The sequence below is a fragment of the Caretta caretta genome, chromosome 7 (assembly GCF_965140235.1).
Source record: "Caretta caretta isolate rCarCar2 chromosome 7, rCarCar1.hap1, whole genome shotgun sequence".
Taxonomy (NCBI): domain Eukaryota; kingdom Metazoa; phylum Chordata; order Testudines; family Cheloniidae; genus Caretta; species Caretta caretta.
In genome coordinates, this window is record NC_134212.1 from 404,726 (window position 1) to 425,291 (window position 20,566).

General features: G+C 42.2%; 1 protein-coding gene across 3 annotated transcripts in view; it reads left to right on the plus strand.

The window, feature by feature from the left end:
• The first annotated feature begins 311 nt into the window (after positions 1–311).
• SETD5 (SET domain containing 5) overlaps positions 312–20,566 on the plus strand; it is a 163,788-nt gene continuing 143,533 nt past the window's right edge. For 2 of the 3 annotated variants that reach the window (XR_007357844.2, XM_048859395.2), the window contains exon 1: positions 312–495. The gene's annotated coding sequence lies outside the window, so the exon portion shown is untranslated. The remainder of the gene's footprint in view (positions 496–20,566) is intronic. The other variant, XM_048859394.2, reaches the window with a different exon arrangement.

The following is a 20,566-nucleotide window of genomic DNA, read 5'->3' on the forward strand; positions in this document are numbered from 1 at the left end:
CGAGCAGTAAGGCAGCCGCTCGCGCCTTTTCTGTGTCGTCGCTACCCCCGTCGCAGTGGCAGCTTGGGACACCAATAGGAAGCCGCCTCTGTGGCGAGAGCCACTGGGCGGGCCCACTGTAGCCAATGAGATGTGGGAATGGGCGTGGCCTGCTCAACCAGGGGCCAATCGAAAGTGTGAGGAGGTGAGGCTCGAAGAGGGGCTGCTGCCAATATATGGTTGAAATGGGTGGAGCTAGGCGGCGGTGCAGCCAATGGGGAGTAGCAGTGGGCGTGTCCGGATGGCCCCTGGCGCCAGCGCTGGGGAGCCCCGTGCTCTCAGTGCCGTTTCCGCCAGGCCCGTGGAAGAGGTGCAGCCCCTGGTGCTGAGGGGGAGGGGCCGAGGCTGCTGCCGCCGCCGCCGCAGAGGGTCTCGGTCCCGTCTGCTGCCCAGGAAACGCCGTGGCGCCGAGCCGGGCCTAGTGGTGCGCGGGGGCCCGGGCATCGGGCCGGCCAGGTAGGGGGCGGGCTCTGGGGGGAAGGGAACCCCGGGGCGCCCGCAGGGTGACGGGCCCGCGGCCTGCGTCCCCGGTAGCACCTCACGGGTGCCGGCCGGCTGCAGCCGCTCCTGACCTGCCTCTCTTCTCGTTGTGGCCGCCGCCGCTCGCTCGCTGCCCTGTCTCCGTCCCCGCGGGACTGCGCGAGAGGAACTCCGCGCTGGGGGGCTGGCGGGGGGGCACCCGCAGCCCAACCGCGCGCGGGGAGGAGGAAACGAGCCCGGGGGGGGCGAGCCGAGCCCGGGGGGGGCAAGTGGGAGGGAATCTCGGCTGGGTGTGCGGAGGTGTTTGTACAGATGGGAGCCCCAGCCAGGGTATGGGGCACTACCCAGCTCGGGGGCTGGTGGGGACGGGGACTCCTCGCTCGCTGCCAGAGGGAATCATGGCGTTTCTCCTCTGTGTGTGCATCTGCCTGTCTTGGGAGGACAGAGTTGTCGCTATCGTGGTCGAGGGTGATTTAGATTCTGATTAATTCAGTTTGTTTTGGTTCCCAGGCAAGTCTGTGTGTGGGTGGTGGCCGGTACAGTGGAGGGCTTTGTCAGTTGCCTTTGAGCTGCTTGTAGAGAGAAGGAGAGGGGAAAGTCACTATTGTGGGAAAGCCCCCTTTTGTGCTAATCACGTCTAGTCCAAAATTATTGCTTCACAGGAATGAGAGGATCACCCTCTGTCTTGAAGCAGCCTGCTCTGGGCTGCTGTTTCCTTTCCTGTCCCTGCTGTCAGCTCTGAGCTGCTGGTCCCTTCGGGGTATGGGGGAGGAGGTGTTTGACCTGCATTTTCTGCTTTCTCATGGTGCCTGTACAGTGTGCTCACTAATAATCCTCTCCTCTTTTCTTGCCTTGTGCTGGAGGCTGCAGCACGGATTTTCCTGCATTGGGTTGTCTGTCGTGTGTTTCCTGCTGGGTGGCTTCCCAGCCTCCCTACCTGGCTGTTTAGGCTCAGGACCTAACTAAAACACAGTTCATGTTTTTAACAGCATACAGCTGTGACAAGGTCACCTGTGTCTCCAGCAGCTCGTCCTTGGATGCCAATGGCCTACTGTTCAAACAGAGCTCCTTTGTTGTATGTCATATGTCTTGTAAAATGTTGGGCTTGGCTGTCTAAGCTGGAAAGTGGCTCTGGGAAGAACTTCACATTCCTGTTCCCTGACAGAAGGAAGGAACCGAGATGTGGTTCCTTGTGCTACTAAGCGGGGAAAATTGATGTAATAAAGGGGATTCTCAACCAGCAGCAGATAGTCTGTTGTGCAGAGGGGTACTGGGATTTTATTGTACAGTGATTAAAATATACTATTGGGATTCTTCCAGCTCTCTGCAGAGGCCAATGCTGCTTTAAGGAGATAATAGCTCTTTGCAGGCCTTGCAGTGGCCTCCTGCAGTCTCTCTCTGTCCCATTATGTAATTGGAGTGTTTAAGGTTCACTCAGGCAGAGGTTGTGGGCAGGAGAGTGAATTAATATCTTGTGGGGGATGGGACTATTGTTGCAAAACCCATGATTTTGGTAGCATTATTTTTTTTAAATTTCCAAATTGACACTCTGGAGGTGTTGCTGTTAAAAGCAAAAATCTAAGGCTAGACAAAGAGTTCAGTATGTCCTTAATAGGGAGTAGGAGTTTCCCTTTTCACCTATGAAGGAGGTACTAGGAATTTTTCTGTAACTGGCCCAGGAAGTCATTTTGTTTCCAGCCTTCTGGCTTGAAGCACAAAGGTGAAGGAAGGAAGGAGGGTGTTGCTTTGCTTTGGATCCTGTGGGTAAGTGTTCAAGGCAGTGACAGCAGCTGCAGTTGGCTCTGGAGCTCTGGTTGCTACGTGAGAAGCTTCAGTAGTGCTGGCTGCTGTCTCCAGGGAAGGACAGCAGAACAGCCTCCATTAGTACTGTGCTTAGGAGATGGCTGGTTCCTGTTCAGAGAAAGGGCTTTGCTTTTGCATTTCCATAGCTCTGAAGCAGAAGTGTGTAAATCTTGCTCCAGCTGGATAAAACTACAGGCTGGATTTCATTGTTTGGTTCACAGAATTGCACTAGTATGTGGGCTGGAAACCCTGAGCTGGCTTTTTTTAGTTGTTTCCAGCTAAACATACTAGTGCAATTCTGTTCAAAATTCAAAACTGTTCAAAACTAGTTTCCACTGTTGCTGTAGCCGTGTTGGTCCCAGGATATGAGAGACACAAGGTGGGTGAAGTAATATCTTTTATTTCACCAACAGACGTTGGTCCAATAAGAGACAAGTTTTTGTGCTCCACAGAACTGAAGAGTTCGCTGGAGCTTGAAAGTTGTCTAGTAAAAGGTATTACCTCACCTATCTTGTCTCTCTCTATGCAAAATTAGGACAGTGAGAATTGATACGGTTTTCCTATAGCAAGAGAGACAGTTGTAGCCTTGGATCTGGGACTGCAATCTACATCTGACTCCAGTCTCCTTTCCAGTTAGTCATACAGCCAGATGCTTTCCTTATTGTTCGTATGTCTCCTTCCTCCCCTTCCATCGGCTGGGCCCCATTTGCCTTATTGACTGGAATTTCTGCTGTGTGCAGTGGGTGTGTGCTGCAGACACCAGCCTGCTACTGCTGAGAGGGGATTTTCCATTCACAGCAGAGAACAGTCAAAATAGTGGCTGAGCTCAACTTTGGAACTAGCAACAAAACATAGTCTAAAGAACTTTCCCCCCTTTGCTGTACCCGCAGAGCAAAATGTATAGCATATAGCCTTTTCTGCAGTTGGATGCCTACAAAAAGATGTAGGAAATACTTTCCCTTGGCTGCTGAGCCATTTTCCCTGCTGTAGATAGTGAGATATATGTCAAATGCCATCTCTGCAGACATGTCACTCTGCCTGCAACATTTAATGTAGCAACAATTTGCAGGATCTGTGGCAAAGGGCCATTTTTGCCACGACTGTGTATTGTGTGAAGAGCAGCTGGCAGGCAACACTGCAGTGGACTGTCTAATTGGTTTTAATAGAGATTTCCTTTTTAGGAGAAATAATTGACTTAAACTATTTAAATCTAACCACTCTACTTTTTGAGGTACATCTTGTGTTGGACTTTGTCTGTACCATGTTGAATTATTGAGATAAAAACATACCCCTAATTAAAAATATATATTTATTTGAAAACTTGAAATTTGTATACATAATTCATGTAACAAAGTGATAAAGCTATATGTAAAACAAGTGTACCCCAGTGTTTGAAAACAGTCATGATCTTAGCACAAACCAGATGGGCGTTTGCAAAGAAAATCTAACTACTAGGCTTTCTTCATAAAATATCATGTTAGTTTGTAGTTTTCTGATTAACTGTACATTTTATCTAAACTAATGTTTGTAATAAATTTGCTTGACTGTCAGAAATAATTTTCTCATTCCAAAACAATATAATTGATGCATAACATCTTATATTTGAGTTGGAGATCCCACAGTATTTTAGAAAGTAAATTTAGAGTAATCTCTTCATGCACAAACTGAAATGTAGCCACCTTGTGGGTGGAACGTGGCAGTTATTTCATAGTACACTACAACAGGACAGCAGTAATTACCCCATTTAGAATTTGGACAGGGCACCAGGTCTTACTTCCTCGCTTGTGTAAAAGGCATGAAGGGATCTTCAGTAGTTGCAAGTTAGACTTTATTTTGGGCAGTGCCCCCAACACAATAAATGGGGCATTAATTCACTGCTGACTCAGTGAGAAGACAATACCCGCAACACTTTCTAGACCACCCTGGGATTTGTTGGAGTTGTCCTGACCTGAATGCAACACTGATTAGCTAATGATATCTGAGATTACAATCCAAGGTGGTATGACCATTTTTTACATATACTTTAATTCCCTTTTACAGTAGCTGTCAGTTGCAGCCAACTCTCATTTTGAGAGGCACTGTTTTCATTCAAGCTAAGTTAGAAAAAAGTTTAATATTGCAATATTTAAGAGATACTGTTGGAGCAGATTTCACCCCAAGTTTATGCTCTTTAAGAACAAACCTTTAGAAAATTTAAGATCAGTAGAAATGTTACATGAAATATACAAGTATTTCCAGTGGAAACAGTTTTTTTAAAATACTGCACTTTCTGTAGCTGAAATACTGGGGTTTAGTGCATGATAACTTGAAAATGAAATTGACAGACTGACTTGTCTGTCTTCAGTGTCCCAGCTGAGAGAAATGCAGCAAGTCAGCTTTTGAAAAATATTTAATTTTTTAATGCGATAACAGACAAATGTGGATTTTAAATATCTTGAACAGTGTTCCTTTAAGGCACTGTGGTAATACAAACATAGCAAATGTACAAAGTTCAAGAAATTCAAAAGTCAGGGTTCACGTAAAGTTACTCTGCTCCTGTGCATGCACATTGGACTTATTCTTTGAGCTGTTAAATGCATAAGTTAATGTGTGTAAAATATGCTAATGAAATATTAAGGTTGTAAATTTTTAGTACACATCAGGATATAAGTATGTGAAGGTTTTTATAGTAACATTAGCATAATCAGTATTGTGAGCAAGTAATGAATATATATTTAAATAAATACACATGTGATATGGGCAAATGAAGATTAATATGAACACCTTAACAGTTCTGTGTCTTCACTTATTCGCTCTTAAATAAACCTATTACATTAACCACTTTTGTATTTAATTTTTTTGGTCTTTTACACATGGTTATTAGGCTGATATGCACTCTAAAGTCCCATGCTTCATGTAAAGGAATAGGCTGTGGCAGCAGTTAGTTTGTAGCACCTTTGCTGCTCCTGTTATTTCATTTGTAGACAGTAAAAGTCTGGGGTAATATGACAATGACATTGATGTTTACATCATAAAGTATCTTGACAATAGGAAAAGGGGACTAACCTTTAATCATAAGCAAAAATTAGACATCTAGAAATTGTGGAATCTACAATTTTTCATGTCTTCAATTTTCTCCTTTCCTTGCTGAAGTTGCTGTTTGGCAGGAATTTGCTCTTCCAGTGGCACTTTTCCAGTATTCCTGCAGCAAGTCTTCCTAGCAGCAGCTCCTGTCCCTACTGAGCAGGGAGAATATGCAATTTGCCTGGTCTCCTCACTGAGCTACAAAGGGGTGGGGCTTATTAAGTTGCTGAAATCTTAGCTAATTCCCACTGAGCATACTGAAGAAACAATTTTTCAGCTGCTCTCAGTTTCTAATTTTTTCTGTAATTAGCAAAGATGCATTCTTCCTCTTGGAGGATGAACTATGTGACAAGTCTGGAGATTTTTTGTTCAGCCAATTTTCAGTTACTGGAGTCTTGTGATAATTTTCCTTTACTTTAGAAAGTGCCTAAAGAGATTTTTTAAAAACTTCGTCTAAGGGCTGAGATCAAGATTGAAAAGTTATAGGCCCCAAAGAAGAAATTTGCAGAAAGTGAAAACAAGTTACATTGGAAATTTGTACATAACTTTATCACTAACATTTGCAACTGTGAACCTTATAGAATGGTATGTGCAATGTGTTCTAGTGAACGTTGTTCTGGAAATCATAAATGTACAAAAATCCTGAAATTCTAAGCTTAAGTACTTAGATTTAGTGGCTCATAACTTGGAGCGCATAGGATGGTCCGGTGGTTAGGGCACTGGGAGACCTGGATTTATTTCCCTGCTCGCTAATAAAAGGAGTACTTGTGGCACCTTAGAGACTAACAAATTCATTAGAGCATAAGCTTTCGTGAGCTACAGCTCACTTCATCGGATGCATCTGATGAAGTGAGCTGTAGCTCACGAAAGCTTATACTCTAATAAATTTGTTAGTCTCTAAGGTGCCACAAGTACTCCTTTTCTTTTTATGGATACAGACTAACACAGCTGCTACTCTGAAACCTGCTCTCTAATGATCTTCCTGTTGATCTTGAACAAGTCACTTAGCCTCTGTGCTGTCGTTTCCCATCTATAAAATGAAGATGATGCTTCCCTATCTCACAGGGTGTTGTGAGAATAAGTATATTAAGGACTGTGAAGTGCTTTGAGATCTATGGATGAAAACCAATGTAACACATAGCCCTTCCAAGTAATAATAATGCCTATGTTTGAACAAAGCTGGTATTTCAATCTCTCTCTCTCTCTCTCACTCTCATAAAAAAGCAGTTTAAAAAGGAAAACTTTGTTTACCCACTTAACTCCAAACTAGCTGAACTGATCTTTTTCTCACTTAAAAACAAAATCTTCTGGGTTGAGATAATCTGAGAAATTTTATCCCTTAAAGAATTTTAAGAAAACTATGAATCGAAAAGGAGTTTAGAATGGAACCCCATATCACCCTTAGTGTGTTTATAGTCAGAAGAGAGACTGAAAATGTCACCACTTTACCTGTTGTTAACAGATGTTGTGTTTGTCATGGTTGCTAACTTACTGATTCAAACAAGCCTATTCCCGTTGGCCCTGCAGAGCTCATTCCACTCAAGGAGAGTGATCTAGGTTCTCTACCTGTTGAGTCAGTGGCAGAGGAAACAGTTTGGAGTGCTGGTGCTAAGATAATCCTTTTTTATCTTTGAAGTGAACCAATTTGGTATGCAAGTTGCTGATAAAGAATGAATATGAAATCACATATGTAACCATGCTTCTTAACTGAAGCGTATCTATTGATACCACAGGACAAGATCAAGTTTAAGGAGGAACTTGGAGTTTTTTTTTTGACAATACTAAACGATGTAGTGGGGGTTTTTTGTGCACAGACTTCCAGTGTTGCAAAAATAATTTGACATTTGAGCTCACTATTTATTGAGGACTGTATTGTATGAAAATGTCTTATTCTTTTGTTGAATGAGCAAAACATATTCTATTAAATTTTGAATGCCTCTGGAATTAAACTTGCAGTTTATATATTAAACAGTAAGCTCATCTCAACCTTAAATATAGTGGTGTTACCTCCCCATTGTGATATTGTTTTAAATACTTTTAGTCATTTAAATTCATGAAACGGTATGGGAATTCTCCAATGACCAAAGTATGCCTTTAAATCATTATGGCTATTAACCAAAGATACTGCTTAGTGAATAAGTTTCTACTGTGTTCTCAAGGTTTTGACTTCAGATCCTGTAAAGTTGCACTTCATAATAAATGTTTCCAATAATGTGATTTTAGATTAATTTTTAGTACTGCAATAAGTGTGATCCACTATGTTCTGATATACTTAAAAAAGAAAAAGAAAGTTTACCATAGCTATTTTCTTTAGGAAAAAGTTACATGTTTAAATGGGCAAGTTAAGTAGGATGTGGTTGGGATTCACTTGGCTTCCCATGTGCAATTCAAAGCATCTTTGTAGATTTATGAATTCTTAGGGTGCAGGGAATGTGCTTGGGGTGTTTCACTGGGACTCAGGTGGTGTGGTTATTTGACTCTGCCACAGTCTCCCTTGTAACTTTGAGCTAACACTTAGTCTGCATTTGAGTTCCTCATGGAAAATGGAGGTAATGCTTCCTTTCTTCCTCCTTGCTTGTCCTGTGTTTAGTTTGTAAGCTCTTCAGGGCAGGGACCTTTTACTATGTGTATTTACAGTGCCTCCCACAATGGAGGCTCAATGTCAGTTGGGGCCTCAAGGTGGTAGTGTAATAAGTCTTGTTTAACTTGAGTTTTAAAATGGAAAAACCTTTCTGTTAAATATTTTTAGAAAATGTAAATATAAAATTTACTGATTTGCACACCTCATAATTTGCACATATAAGGCAGTCTCTCCCTGTTTCTCACAAGTTTTAATAGCAGGGAACTGCAGTGATGTCTCATTACTGCCGTAAAATATATTACAAAAGATTCTTTAGTACGCTATACGGGGCGGAGGGTGAGAAAACCTGGATTTGTGCTGGAAATGGCCCAACTTGATGATCACTTTAGATAAGCTATTACCAGCAGGACAGTGGGGCGGGAGGAGGTATTGTTTCATGGTCTCTGTGTGTGTATATAATGTCTTCTGCAGTTTCCATGGTATGCATCCGATGAAGTGAGCTGTAGCTCACGAAAGCTCATGCTCAAATAAATTGGTTAGTCTCTAAGGTGCCACAAGTACTCCTTTTCTTTATACAGAATTGTAAACAAAACTAAATACTTGTCAAATAAATGAACAAAGTACATTTTGTGATGGATTATCCCTTTTTTACTCAGAAATTAGCTAATTCTTTATTTCACGGTGACTTTTGCAGTTATAATCTCTGTTTTGCTTGTAAAATATCAAAGCACTATAGAAAATTGTGAATTACTGAGGTTTTACTGTCATATAGTCACATTTATGCATAGAAATGAATTAGTAAAAAGTCAGGGTTATAGATATCTTCTGGATACCTGTGCTGGAAAGGACTTTTCTGTAAAATAAGAGTATGTCTGAACCCAAGGGGCTGCGTTGGAAATTTTGTTAGGGGCCCACCTCTAACTTTTGTATATGACAGTGTATTGAAGCTTCTTGTGTTTAATATGGAGAGGTGGTCTATCCAGACTACAGATCCTGGTATGCAATTCTCCAGTCAGGCATCTTATTCTTATTGCATGCTGGGACTTGTAGTCTCTATAGATGAATACAGCCATTTGGCCATATTGTGTTACTCAGGCATTACCCTGGGCTGGAATTAGGTTATTTACAGCTTTAAACATGGCCTGCAAGATCAGCAAGTGCACTTGCTTTATAACAGGTAGTGTGGACCATAGGTATCACCTATTATGAAAGGCAAAGGCCCCTAATCAATTTTGGTGGTGAACTATTAACTGCTGCAGTCCTATGGAAAGCTTTCAAGGGTAGCTCCAAATAAGCCATGTTATACTAACCTAGCCAGGTCATCATCATCATCTGGATTGCAATTTGCCATCTGCTCATAAGATTGCAGCTTCTCAGTTTGGTGCTGGACCTGCTGTTGGTATGTATGTGGGGTGTCCAGTCTTTTGTTAGATGTCCTCAAGAGGTGCTGTCCCTGTTCACAGGGTCTTGTCTGTTAGACTCTATGGTCATGGGTGCTGTAGGAAAACCTGAGTGCTGCAATCTAGCACCATATGGCAAAATGAGAAGGAGGACTTGTGGCACTTTAGAGACTAACAGATTTATTTGCGCATAAGCTTTCGTGAGCTACAGCTCACTTCATCGGATGTATTCAGTGGAAAATCGAATGCATCCGATGAAGTGAGCTGTAGCTCACGAAAGCTTATGCGCAAATAAATCTGTTAGTCTCTAAGGTGCCATAAGTCCTCCTTTTCTTTTTGCAGATACAGACTAAAGCGGCTGCTACTCTGAAACCTGTCATATGGCAAAATGCGGTTTGTGATGGATCTGATAAGCAGGGGAGCACAACCCCCATCAGCCCCCTCCCACTACACTGTTCTTTCCCCTGGCCAGGTAGGAGGAAGTGCTTGAACCAAGATTTGAGTGAGCTGTCTGGGAAGCAGCAGCCAGCAGCGTTAGTCAGGAACTGCTAGAAGCACCTCCAGGAATTGTGCATAGAGACACATGTGGAGCATGTTGTGACTGCTGGGCATTACAGCTGGGTGCAGGTCTGCATGGGATTTGGGCAGGGAGCCAGTGCTGCGGGACCCCGTTGAGAGAAATACCACTGGGTCTGGCCTGGAGACCTGCAAGCTCCTATTGGTTTGACTAGAAACTGAACTGGAGAGGGACCCCCAGGCACTGGGCCTGAAGAGCCCTAACCCTTGATTGGACTGCCCTCGGAGCCCACACAAGAACTGCTGTTACTCATTTTGAAGTGTACCTGTTTAAGCCTCTACACCCATGATATTTGCAACCTATCCCTTTTCTGCCCCCCACCCCCTTCTTCCCCCCTCCGAGAACGTACCTGTTCCTTTAGCCATGTGTCTGAATGGTTGTTTGAACCTACCGGGGCTAGCGGCAGCAAGGCCTAGCTGCCGAAGTACTTACAGTGCTTGCCTCAGAATTGTGGTATATCTGGCCCGCTCTTGCTACCTTGGGGGTTTTGCATACTCCGGCTCTGAGTGGCTATAATTACAAGATCTTGACATCTAATGATTCAGCTGAGGCTCGGGTCTTTCTTCAGTTGGCAGTGTGCCACCAGAAAGGTGGCAGATTCCATTGAGTACCAAGAGTTCTTTTTCTGTTCCTCTTGATATTTGAGGGTCTTTTCAGCAAGAGAAACTTTGACTGAGTTTTAAGGGGAACAGTGAAACTACCTCTAACACACAATGCTGCTAAATACTGTGACAAAGTTCCTGCTCTACCTTGGTGGCTCTTGCGCTTATTGGCAGATTTGCTCGCCTTGGAGCTTCACGGCAGCCCTCAGCTTGGCCGTTTTTCTGAATTCACAGTCCAGGTTGACGACTCCTGTGTCTGACCAGGAGTTGGGAGGATTTGGGGGGAACCCGGGCCTGCCTTCTACGCCGGGTTCCAGCCCAGAGCCCTGTGGAATGCACCTGTCTAGAGTGCCTCCTGGAACAGCTGTGTGACAGCTATAACTCCCTGGGCTACTTCCCCATGGCCTCCTCCCAACCCCTTCTTTATCCTTACCATGGGACCTTCCTCCTGGTGTCTGATAATACTTGTACACCTCAGTCCTCCAACAGTCCGTGTTCTCACTATCAGCTCCTAGTGCCACTTGCTCCCAGCTCCTCACATGCACACGACAAACTGAAGTTCAGCTCCTTTTTAAAACCCAGGTGCCCTCATTAGTCTGCCTTAATTGATTCTGATTGGCTGCAGGTGTTCTAATCAGCCTGTCTTAATTGTCTCCAGAAGGTTCCTGATTGTTCTGGAACCTTCCCTGTTACCTCACGCAGGGACAAGGGACCTACTTAGCCTGGAGCTAATATAGATATCCGCCTTCTGTTACCCTCCTGTAGCCATCTGGCCTGACCCTGTCACAATACACAAAAAGAAGACCCTGGAAAAACATATTTTTTTCCTTTAAATTTCAATTTTAGTAACCATAGACGTTTTAAGTATAGAAGGTACAAGATTTCCGGACATGGAATTTAAGTTGACGGGATCCCTTTACTTATGAAGTTTATCATTTGTTGGCTCTGATAGAAAAGTGTTGGTTGTCACTTTTTCTAGATTAGTTTCCAATGTCCTTTGAGCATCGGCTGGATTAGTAAAGGAGCTATAAACATTTTGAACAGAGAGGTTCCAGAAGCTAGAATGGCACTGCCTTTTGGTGGATTCTAATTGGCTACTGGAGGTCTGGTATGGTCCTTGATTACAGTTCAGTTTAAAACACCTACACCTGGCAATTAAAGTCTGCAGAAAGATAAATTACCAAATAACTGCTCACATAAACCACCATAATACTTAACAGTAAGACCAACATGCAGTATAATCCCTATCTCATGGCCCTATACCCTAAATGTGTATGGGTAAAAAGACTGGCATTACAGCATCCCCGGAAAGTTAACCAATCTGGTCTTTGGCATGCCAAGAAGTGGTAGTGCATTCCAGCATCATTGGTCCCCTCACAGAATATATCCTGCTACTACCCTCCCTTTGTCTTTAAATCCGGGATGCCAGTTTGAGTGCCTCTGGTTGCAGCTACAGTGGTATTGCATGTAGAGGTTGGGTCTCTTGAAAGACTCACAAGACATGGAAGTGGCGGCATATTAGATGACCTTTGGAACCACTGCTGATTCAGGGCTTTTGGCGCTAGGAATGTTATCTGCAGATAAAACCACTAGGTACTCTGGGTACAGTACTTGGAGTTTTCAGCTAGAATCCACCCGCCACTGGCCATTTCACTTGAGGGGATTTTGGAGCTAATCAGTCTCAGGAAAGGAATCAAATCTGAAACTTAATGGTGCCACTATAACGCAAGAGTTTGAGGATTGACTCCCTTCTTCCATGCACTTATGGGTTCACTTCTCTTTACTGAGAGCCAGTGAGAGCCAGTGCAACACGCTGAAGGAATTATGCCATCAGAGTTTTTGGGCAAGATGGCAGACAAACCAAAAAATGGCCTATTTAATGTATATTCCAAAAGTGATGACAAGTTAGCAATCTCTTTTAGAACAAGCATAAACGTTTTTTGTGTGGCTCTTTGAAATTTAGGGAAGAAGCTTTTAGACAAGGGTAGTGTGTGAGGTTAAGAAATAAAAATGTACCTTGAGTAACCTGAGCTGCTGCAGGCTGTCATTAGAAGTGGAAAAACTTTGATTTAGGCCTTGTCTGTATGAGAAAAGTCACATTGTTTAAGTAGAATTTAAATCTATGTAGCTAAACTAGTCAAAACACTCTTTATTAATGACTTAAACTAGTTTAGCTTCTGTCAGTGAATTATCAAATTGCCAGACTGATTTAACTAGTTTAAATATCTCTCTGTTGGACTTTGCATCAGTTGATAGAGATTCCTTTAAAATCCATTTAGTTAAAGCAGTGCAACATTTCTCTTAATATACTTAGTTGTTATATAGTGCTTTTCACTAGGAGCTCACAAAACAGTGTCACTATTCCCCGTTTTACACATGGGGAAATGTTGGCAAAGAGAGGGGGAGTGACTTGCCCATGGTCATCCAGCAGGCCAGTAGCAGAGCCAGGAATATAATTCAGGTCTCTTGAATCCAAGTCTAGAGCTCTATTTACTAGGCCACAGGACCTCCCATTTAAACTCCTATGATTTATTTAGACTGCCTTAGACTTCTCTGCTGTCACTATGCTGAAAAATTAGAATGTTAGTATTGGCCTGTGTGTAGCTGATATATTACAGAGCTTCCACACTTGCATTCATCCCTAAGGCTGCATACAGCAGTATAGTAAAATGATGCAAGGACACTGCCCTCTGTGACCCTCTACCAGAGTTCCTGGAATAATTGCTATGAGCAGTGGTTTGTGGGGTGGCTGGTGTACTGTGGGACAGTAGTAGGAATAATTGTATTGGGTGAGCTAATTTGCCAGTTCCTGGGTACACTAGTACTGTAATATTACCAGATGGGCTCAAAGCAATTATTTAGACTTGCAGGCATAAGGGCTAACAAATGGTATTAAGCTCCCCTTAGAATATGTGTAGCAAACTTCTGTGTAGATGCTTAGTGTTCTAGAGTCTAGTAACATTTAGTATGCCAGAAATCACCAGTAACTTCCCACTGTGTTAAAATCCCAGGTTCTGAGATTTCTCCTTTTTTCATCTGTGGAGAAGTGAACTCAGCCCTGAGTTCACTAGTGTGTGTGGAATTTCCTTTGACTAAAAGCTGCTGTTCTGGGTATTCTCTATAGTATTTGTGCTGGGGAAAATTCAGTATCTCTGTAGCTGGGTGAAAGAGGGGGGTAAAGGAAACAATACACCTCAGGCCAAATCTCTAGAGCCAGCATTTCCTTTCTCCAGAATGCAGCTTCCAGTCTTGTAGCATCTGAAGTCTCTGTCTGTCTGTGACATGGTCATCTTCCTTTACCTTGTGTGTACACAGTAAATCGCCTCCCTCCTGACTAAAGCAATGTCTGGTGAAAACTGCTTACCTGAGCCTGTAGCTAACAGCCCATCTCCATCATAATGCCAGATTTCAGAGTAACAGACGTGTTAGTCTGTATTCGCAAAAAGAAAAGGAGTACTTGTGGCACCTTAGAGACTAACCAATTTATTTGAGCATAAGCTTTCGTGAGCTACGGATGCATGAAGTGAGCTGCCTTTGGACCCTGGTCTGCATGCCCCCCAGGTTGAGAGGCTTCCAGCTATTGTCAAAAGGAGTGCAGTCTGTGATCTGAAGCAGGAGTGAAAGCTAATGTGGAGGGGACTACAAAGGCTTGTCTACACATAAAAGTTACTGTACCAGTATAGTTAAAGTGGAACAGCCCCCCTAGTTTGGACTCAGTTGTATTGATCTCAAGCTGCTTCTTACCATTATACCTATTCCTGTATGGGAGGGGCACTAAGTGTTCCAGTGTGTCATCTTCACACCGGTATAACTCTGTTCACATTAGGGCTTTTGCCTGCGTAATTGCTAGGGGGGAAAATCACACCCCTAGCTGAAATAGTTATCAGTAAAACTTCTAAGCATAGACCAGGCCTAAGAAGTAGAAAAATATGCTTGCTTCAATCACAAGTTACTGTGCTAGTTGTAGGAATGATTAGGTAAAATTCTCTGGCCTCTGTTATGCAGGAGGTCAGGTGATGATCATAATAGTCACTGCTGGCCCTCAAATATGTAACATTTGTGCAGTCTGAGGCCTCAGGCAAGGACATGGAGGTGAGGATGCACTTAGGGCCCCAGGAAAGTGGATCAGAGTTAAAAACTAGTAGAGACAGAGTTGTGTTTGCTCTGGGGCCCTGGATGGGGAAGGCAGAAGTTAGAGGGGAAAACAGAACACATATTGAGTCCCAGCGGGGATGTGGGTGGGGAGTGATAGTAGAGAAAGCTGTGTGTGCAATGAGACCCCAGGTACGCAGTTTCTCTGTTAAGATTCTATGAATAGCTAATTCCCGTACTCAAAACCAAGTTAAGATTAAGAGTCTGATGGGTGAAGGGCCTCCCCATGTTCAGAACTAAAATGCAAAACTCATCTCTTCCCTGTAGCTTTCCCTCAGTAGTTGGTTCTGTCGGTCTCGTCTATGAACAAGCTATTCCTACTATGGGCTGAGATGAAAAGAGAGAGTCCTATTTTTAAATACTTGAGTGATGTTCAGATGTATAGAGCTTGAAAAATCAACAAATATCTGTGGTGTTTTGTGTTGTTTTGTTTTAAACCAACCTAGGATGTGAATGCAGAGTTAAGGTTAAATCTTATGTCCCATAGCTTCTGAAAACATGAAAATCCACAGTTAAGTTGGCTCAAACAACCTCAACTCAGAGTCCGTAATGATTCATTGAAGACCATCAAACTTTGGGACAAATTTAATCATCCATAATAAATGTAAATTTCATCAGGAAACAAGAGTCGTGCAGCTCTCTGGCTGTCACGTTTTACAAAAAGGCGCTCTTTCCCCACATATCCGTTATTGGTCCAATGCTTGAGATTACCGGTTTGGTTGATAAAGGGAATAGTGTTGATGTAATGTACATAGACTTCTGTAAGGTGTTTGACTTGTGTACCCTACAACATTTTGATTAAAAAAACTTCAACAATATAAAATTAACATGGCACATAAGTTGGCTAATTGGTAGTTCTCAAACTATAATTGTAAATGGGGAATCATCATTGAATTGGTGTGTTTCCAGTGGGATCCCAGAGGGATCAGTTCTTGGCCCTACTCTAATTAATATTGTACCAATGGCCTGTAAGAAAACATAAAATTATCACTGATAAAGTTTGCAGATGACACAAAAAGTGAAGAGGACAACTCACTGATACAGAATGATCTGGATTGGTTGATAAACTGGGTGCAAGCAAATAATGTGTGTTTAAATGGCTAAATGTAAATGTGTACATTTAGGAACAAAGAATGTAGTCCATACTTAAACAGAATGGTAGATTCTATTCTGGAAAGCAGTAACTGAAACATGAGCTTCCAGTGTGACCCTGTGGCCAAAAGAGCTAATGCAATCCTGGGATGCGTAAGCAGAGGGGATTCTCACGCAGAAGTAGAAAGATTATTTTACCTCTATTTAGCACTGGTGTGACTGCTGCTGGAATACTGTATCCAGTTCCGGTGCCTGCAATTCAAGAAGGATGTTGATAAATTGGAGAGGGTTCTGAGAAAAGCCACGGAATGATTAAAGGATTAGAAAACGTGCCTTATAGCGATTGAGCTCTTAAAGTCTTATCTGTTTAGCTTAACAAAGAGAAGGTTAGGAGTTAACTTGATTAGTCTATAAGTACCTACACGGGGAACAAATATTTCATAATGGGTAAGGCTGAGATTTAATCATGGGCATTTTTAGTAAAAGTCATGGACAGGTCACGGGCAGTAATCAAAAATTCATTGTCTCTGACTTGTCTGAGACTTTTAGTATAAATACCTATGATGACTAAATCCCTGCTCTTGGGGCCCTGCTTTTTGGGGAGCCCATGCTCCAGCAGTGGAGGCTGACTGCCCCTGGTGGCTCGCTGCTCCAAGGCCCCCAGGGACTGCTCTACTGATCACCTCTGGGGCCGCTCCTCTAGCCACCCCGGGGCCGTTGCTGCTCGGGCTTTCCCTGGGGCTTCCCCCGGGGCTGATGCTTGGGTGCTCCCCTGGGCTACTCCTCTGGCCACTCCCAGGACTGTTGTTGCTCAGGCATCCCCAGGGACAGATGGTGCAGCTGGCCCCAGGAATTGCCCAAACAGCTGGCCCTGGGGCCGCTCCAGCAGCGGCTGGTGTGGTTGGCCGCAGCACACCTGAGCAACTGGATCCGGGATCAGTTACAGAAGTTAAAGCTAAACAACTTCAGACTGCAAATGAGATGTAAGATTTTAATTGAGAGAGTAATTAACCATTGGAACAATTTCCCAAGGGTTGTGGCACATTCTCCATCAACGATAATTTTTAAAACAAGATTGGATGTTTTTCTAAAAGAGCTGCTCTAGGAACTATTTTGGGGAAGTTCTCTGGCCTGTGCTATTCAGGAGGTTAGGCTATGATCACAATGACCCCTTCTGGCCTTGGAATCCATGAACCAGGATGGATTTGATTTAAATCACTCGTCAGGAAGACTCGATTTAATCATGGTTTTCTACATAAAAGTGCATTCTTGTTGGTTGTTATAACCTTAATACATATTCTTCACAACTCAGAGATAGATGTAGGTTTCATTTTTAGAAGGTACACACTATACATTTTTAAACAGTGATTTATTCTGAAAAGTTTTCAGATTAGTTTTACAGCTATATCAGAAAATGAATGATTGGTTATTTCATTTACCAAAGGTAATTGAAGCAGATATTTATGAAGTCATAGGGGAGGTGAGCTATCTCCAATTCAACAGGTTAATCATTAAAATTTGGAGGGTTTTCTTGCCATGCTGTATTAGGAGGAGAACATCACCATACAGACATTTAAATTGTTTTATTTAACTAAAACAATAACATTTAAGTATTCTGGATATTTTTTCTTCAACAGCAAACATATAATATTTTAAGAAAACAAGTGTATGTCCCTCTCTTCTCACATTTATCTCCAGACTTCTTCTCATTGTCCAGATCTATTCCACCCCCCAACAATCTTCTATTCATTGAACTTTTTGAAACTTTTTTCTTCTAGAGAGAGGTAAGGGATTGACTCGGTGTACACAAATTTGCAGAGGGACAATAGAGTTGAGGTCTGTTTTCTCACCTCTATGTATTATTTATTTATTTTAAAACATTTTTGCTGTTAACAAGCATGTTACCTTTGGGGAGACAAATCCACAGTTTGAAAAGTGCAAAACTAAGCATCTCTGATGGGATCTTCTACACTAAGCACTGAATTCTGTTTGGTAGATAGAAAGATTAACCTAAATCTATACAGAAGCCTGTGCAACCCCATAAAATTTGGTCCCTAATCTATGAACTATTGGAACTCATTTGTAAAACTTTTCTTAATCATTACATGAATATATTGTCTCAAACTACAGAATTAGAATTTATAATCCATATTCCATGATGAGATATCTTTGAGCTATAATGTACCTTAATTAAAACTATCTTTAGATAGGTTTATTCCTCAAAAAGCGTTTTATCAAAAAAATCTGATTTCTTTTTTTAAATCATTGATTTTTATCCACGCTGCCATGAACAGATAAATAATTTTATTAGGGCTGTCACATGATTAAAAATTGCAATTAATCATGAGATTAAAAATATAGTCACAATTAATCACAGTTTTAATCGCACTGTTAAACAATAGTAGAAGACCAATTTAAATTTATTATATATGTGGATGTTTTTCTACATTTTCAAATATACTGATTTCAGTTACAACACAGAAAACAAAGTGTACAGTGCTCACTTTATATTATTATTTTTGATCATAGATATTTGCACTGTAAAAAAGATAAGCAAAAGAAATAGTATTTTTCAATTCACCTCATACAAGTCTACTCAGTCCTACTTCTTGTTCAGCCAATTGCTAAGACAAACAAATTTGTTTACATTTACGGAAGATAATGCTGCACACTTCTTATTTACAATGTCACCTGAAAGTGAGAACAGGCATCCACCTGGCACTGTTATAGTCAGCATTGCAAGGTATTTATGTGGCAGATATGCTAAACATTCATATGCCCCCTTCATGCTTCGGACTTGTAGGCTCTAAAGTTTTGTTTCTGAGTGCAGTTACATAAAAAAATCTACATTTGTAAATTGGACCTTTTTTATGAGGTGAATTGAAAAATTCTATTTCTTTTGTTTGTTTTACAGTGCAAATATTTGTAATAAAAATAATATGAAGTGAGTGCTGTACACTTTGTATTCTTTGTAATTGAAATCAGTATTTTTGAAATTGTAGAAAAAAATCCACCAATATTTATAATAAAATTTTAAATTGGTATTCTGTTGTTTAACAGTGCAAGTAAAACTGCAATGAATCACGACTATTTTTAGCTAGTTAATTTGTTTTGTGTTAATCGCATGCATTCACTGATAGCTCAATTTTTTATCAATAATGTAAAATCTTTGCTGGTAAAATGCAGATGAAACAGATTGGAGGGGGATAATAGTGAGGAGGGCGGGTTACTGTTAGGGAATGATCTGAATTACCTCGTTAAATGATCACAAGCAACAAAGTGTGTGTGAATAAAGCCAAATGCAACATAATATATCTGGGAACGAAGAGTGCAGGCTATGCCTACAGGGTATGAGACTGTCTTGGAAAGCAGTGACTCAGCTATGTCTACAATAGGGATCTCTAATGGCACAGTTCTATCAGTCAGGGGTGTGAAAAGATGTGGTCCCTGACCAACAGAACTGTATTGGCAGAAGCTCCTCGAGCAGACTGTTATATTGGCAAAACTGCGCTTGTACCAGTGTGTCTTATTTCTCTCATAGGGGTGGTTTTATTATACTTGTATGTGTTGCAGCTTTGCCAGTAGAGGTGTATCCGCACTAGGAGTGTCTTTCTGATCTAGTATACTGGTAAAGTGCTCCTAGGATAGGCACAGCCTCAAAAACAGACTTAGCAGACATAGATAACCATGTTGGCACAAGCTCTCAGTGCAGTCCTGTGGAAAAAAAGACTAAAGCGATCATTAGACGTACAAAAATGGGAATAGCAAGTCAAAGTAGGGAAGTCATTTTGCTTCTGCATGCAGTTTAAGTAAGACCTCTACTTTCACCTTAATTGTATTGCCTTGTTAGCACTGACCCCCTCCCCCCACTTGGTAAGGCAACTCCCATCTTTTCATTTGCTGTGTATTTATACCTCCCTACTGTATGTTTCACTCCATGCATCTGATGAAGTGGGTTTTAGCCCACTAAAGCTAATGCCCAAATATTTGTTAGTCTCTAAGGTGCCACAAGGACTCCTCATTGTTTTTGCTGACACAGACTAACACGGCTACCATTCTGAACACCTGTCACTGTGTTCTGGTGTCCGCACTTCAGAAAGTGTATGGAAATACTGGAGAGAGTTCAGAGGAGGGCCACAGAATGATCCAAGAGCTAGAAAACAAAACTTACAATGTGAGGCTTAAATAGTTCAGTTTTTTCAGTTTATTGAAGAGAAGGTTGAGAGGTGATTTGGTCACTGTGTGTAGGTATCAGAGTAGCAGCCGTGTTAGTCTGTATCCACAAAAAGAAAAGGAGTACTTGTGGCACCTTAGAGACTAACAAATTTATTTGAGCATGAGCTTTCGTGAGTCTCTGAATTTGTTAGTCTCTAAGGTGCCACAGGTACTCCTTTTCTTTGTATGTAGGTATTTATGTATGGCAAAGCTATGTACATTTGTCTGTATGTGTAATCTTCCAGACAAAGGCACAATAAAATCCAGTTGTAATATGGGGACATAAACATAACGACCCAGGCCCTAAGCAGCAACTAGAGCAGGGGTGGCCAGCCTGAGAAGGAGCCAGAATTTACCAATGTACATTGCCAAAGAGCCACAGTAATACATCAGCAGCCCACTATTAGCTGCCTCCTGCCCACCAGCAGCCCCGCCAATCAGCACCTCCTCCTCTCCCCGCACCTCCCAATCAGCTGTTTTGTGGGGTGCAGGAGGCTCTGGTGGGGAGGAGTGAGGGCATGGCAGGAAGGGCTGGAGTGGGGGCAGGGCCTGTGGCAGAGCC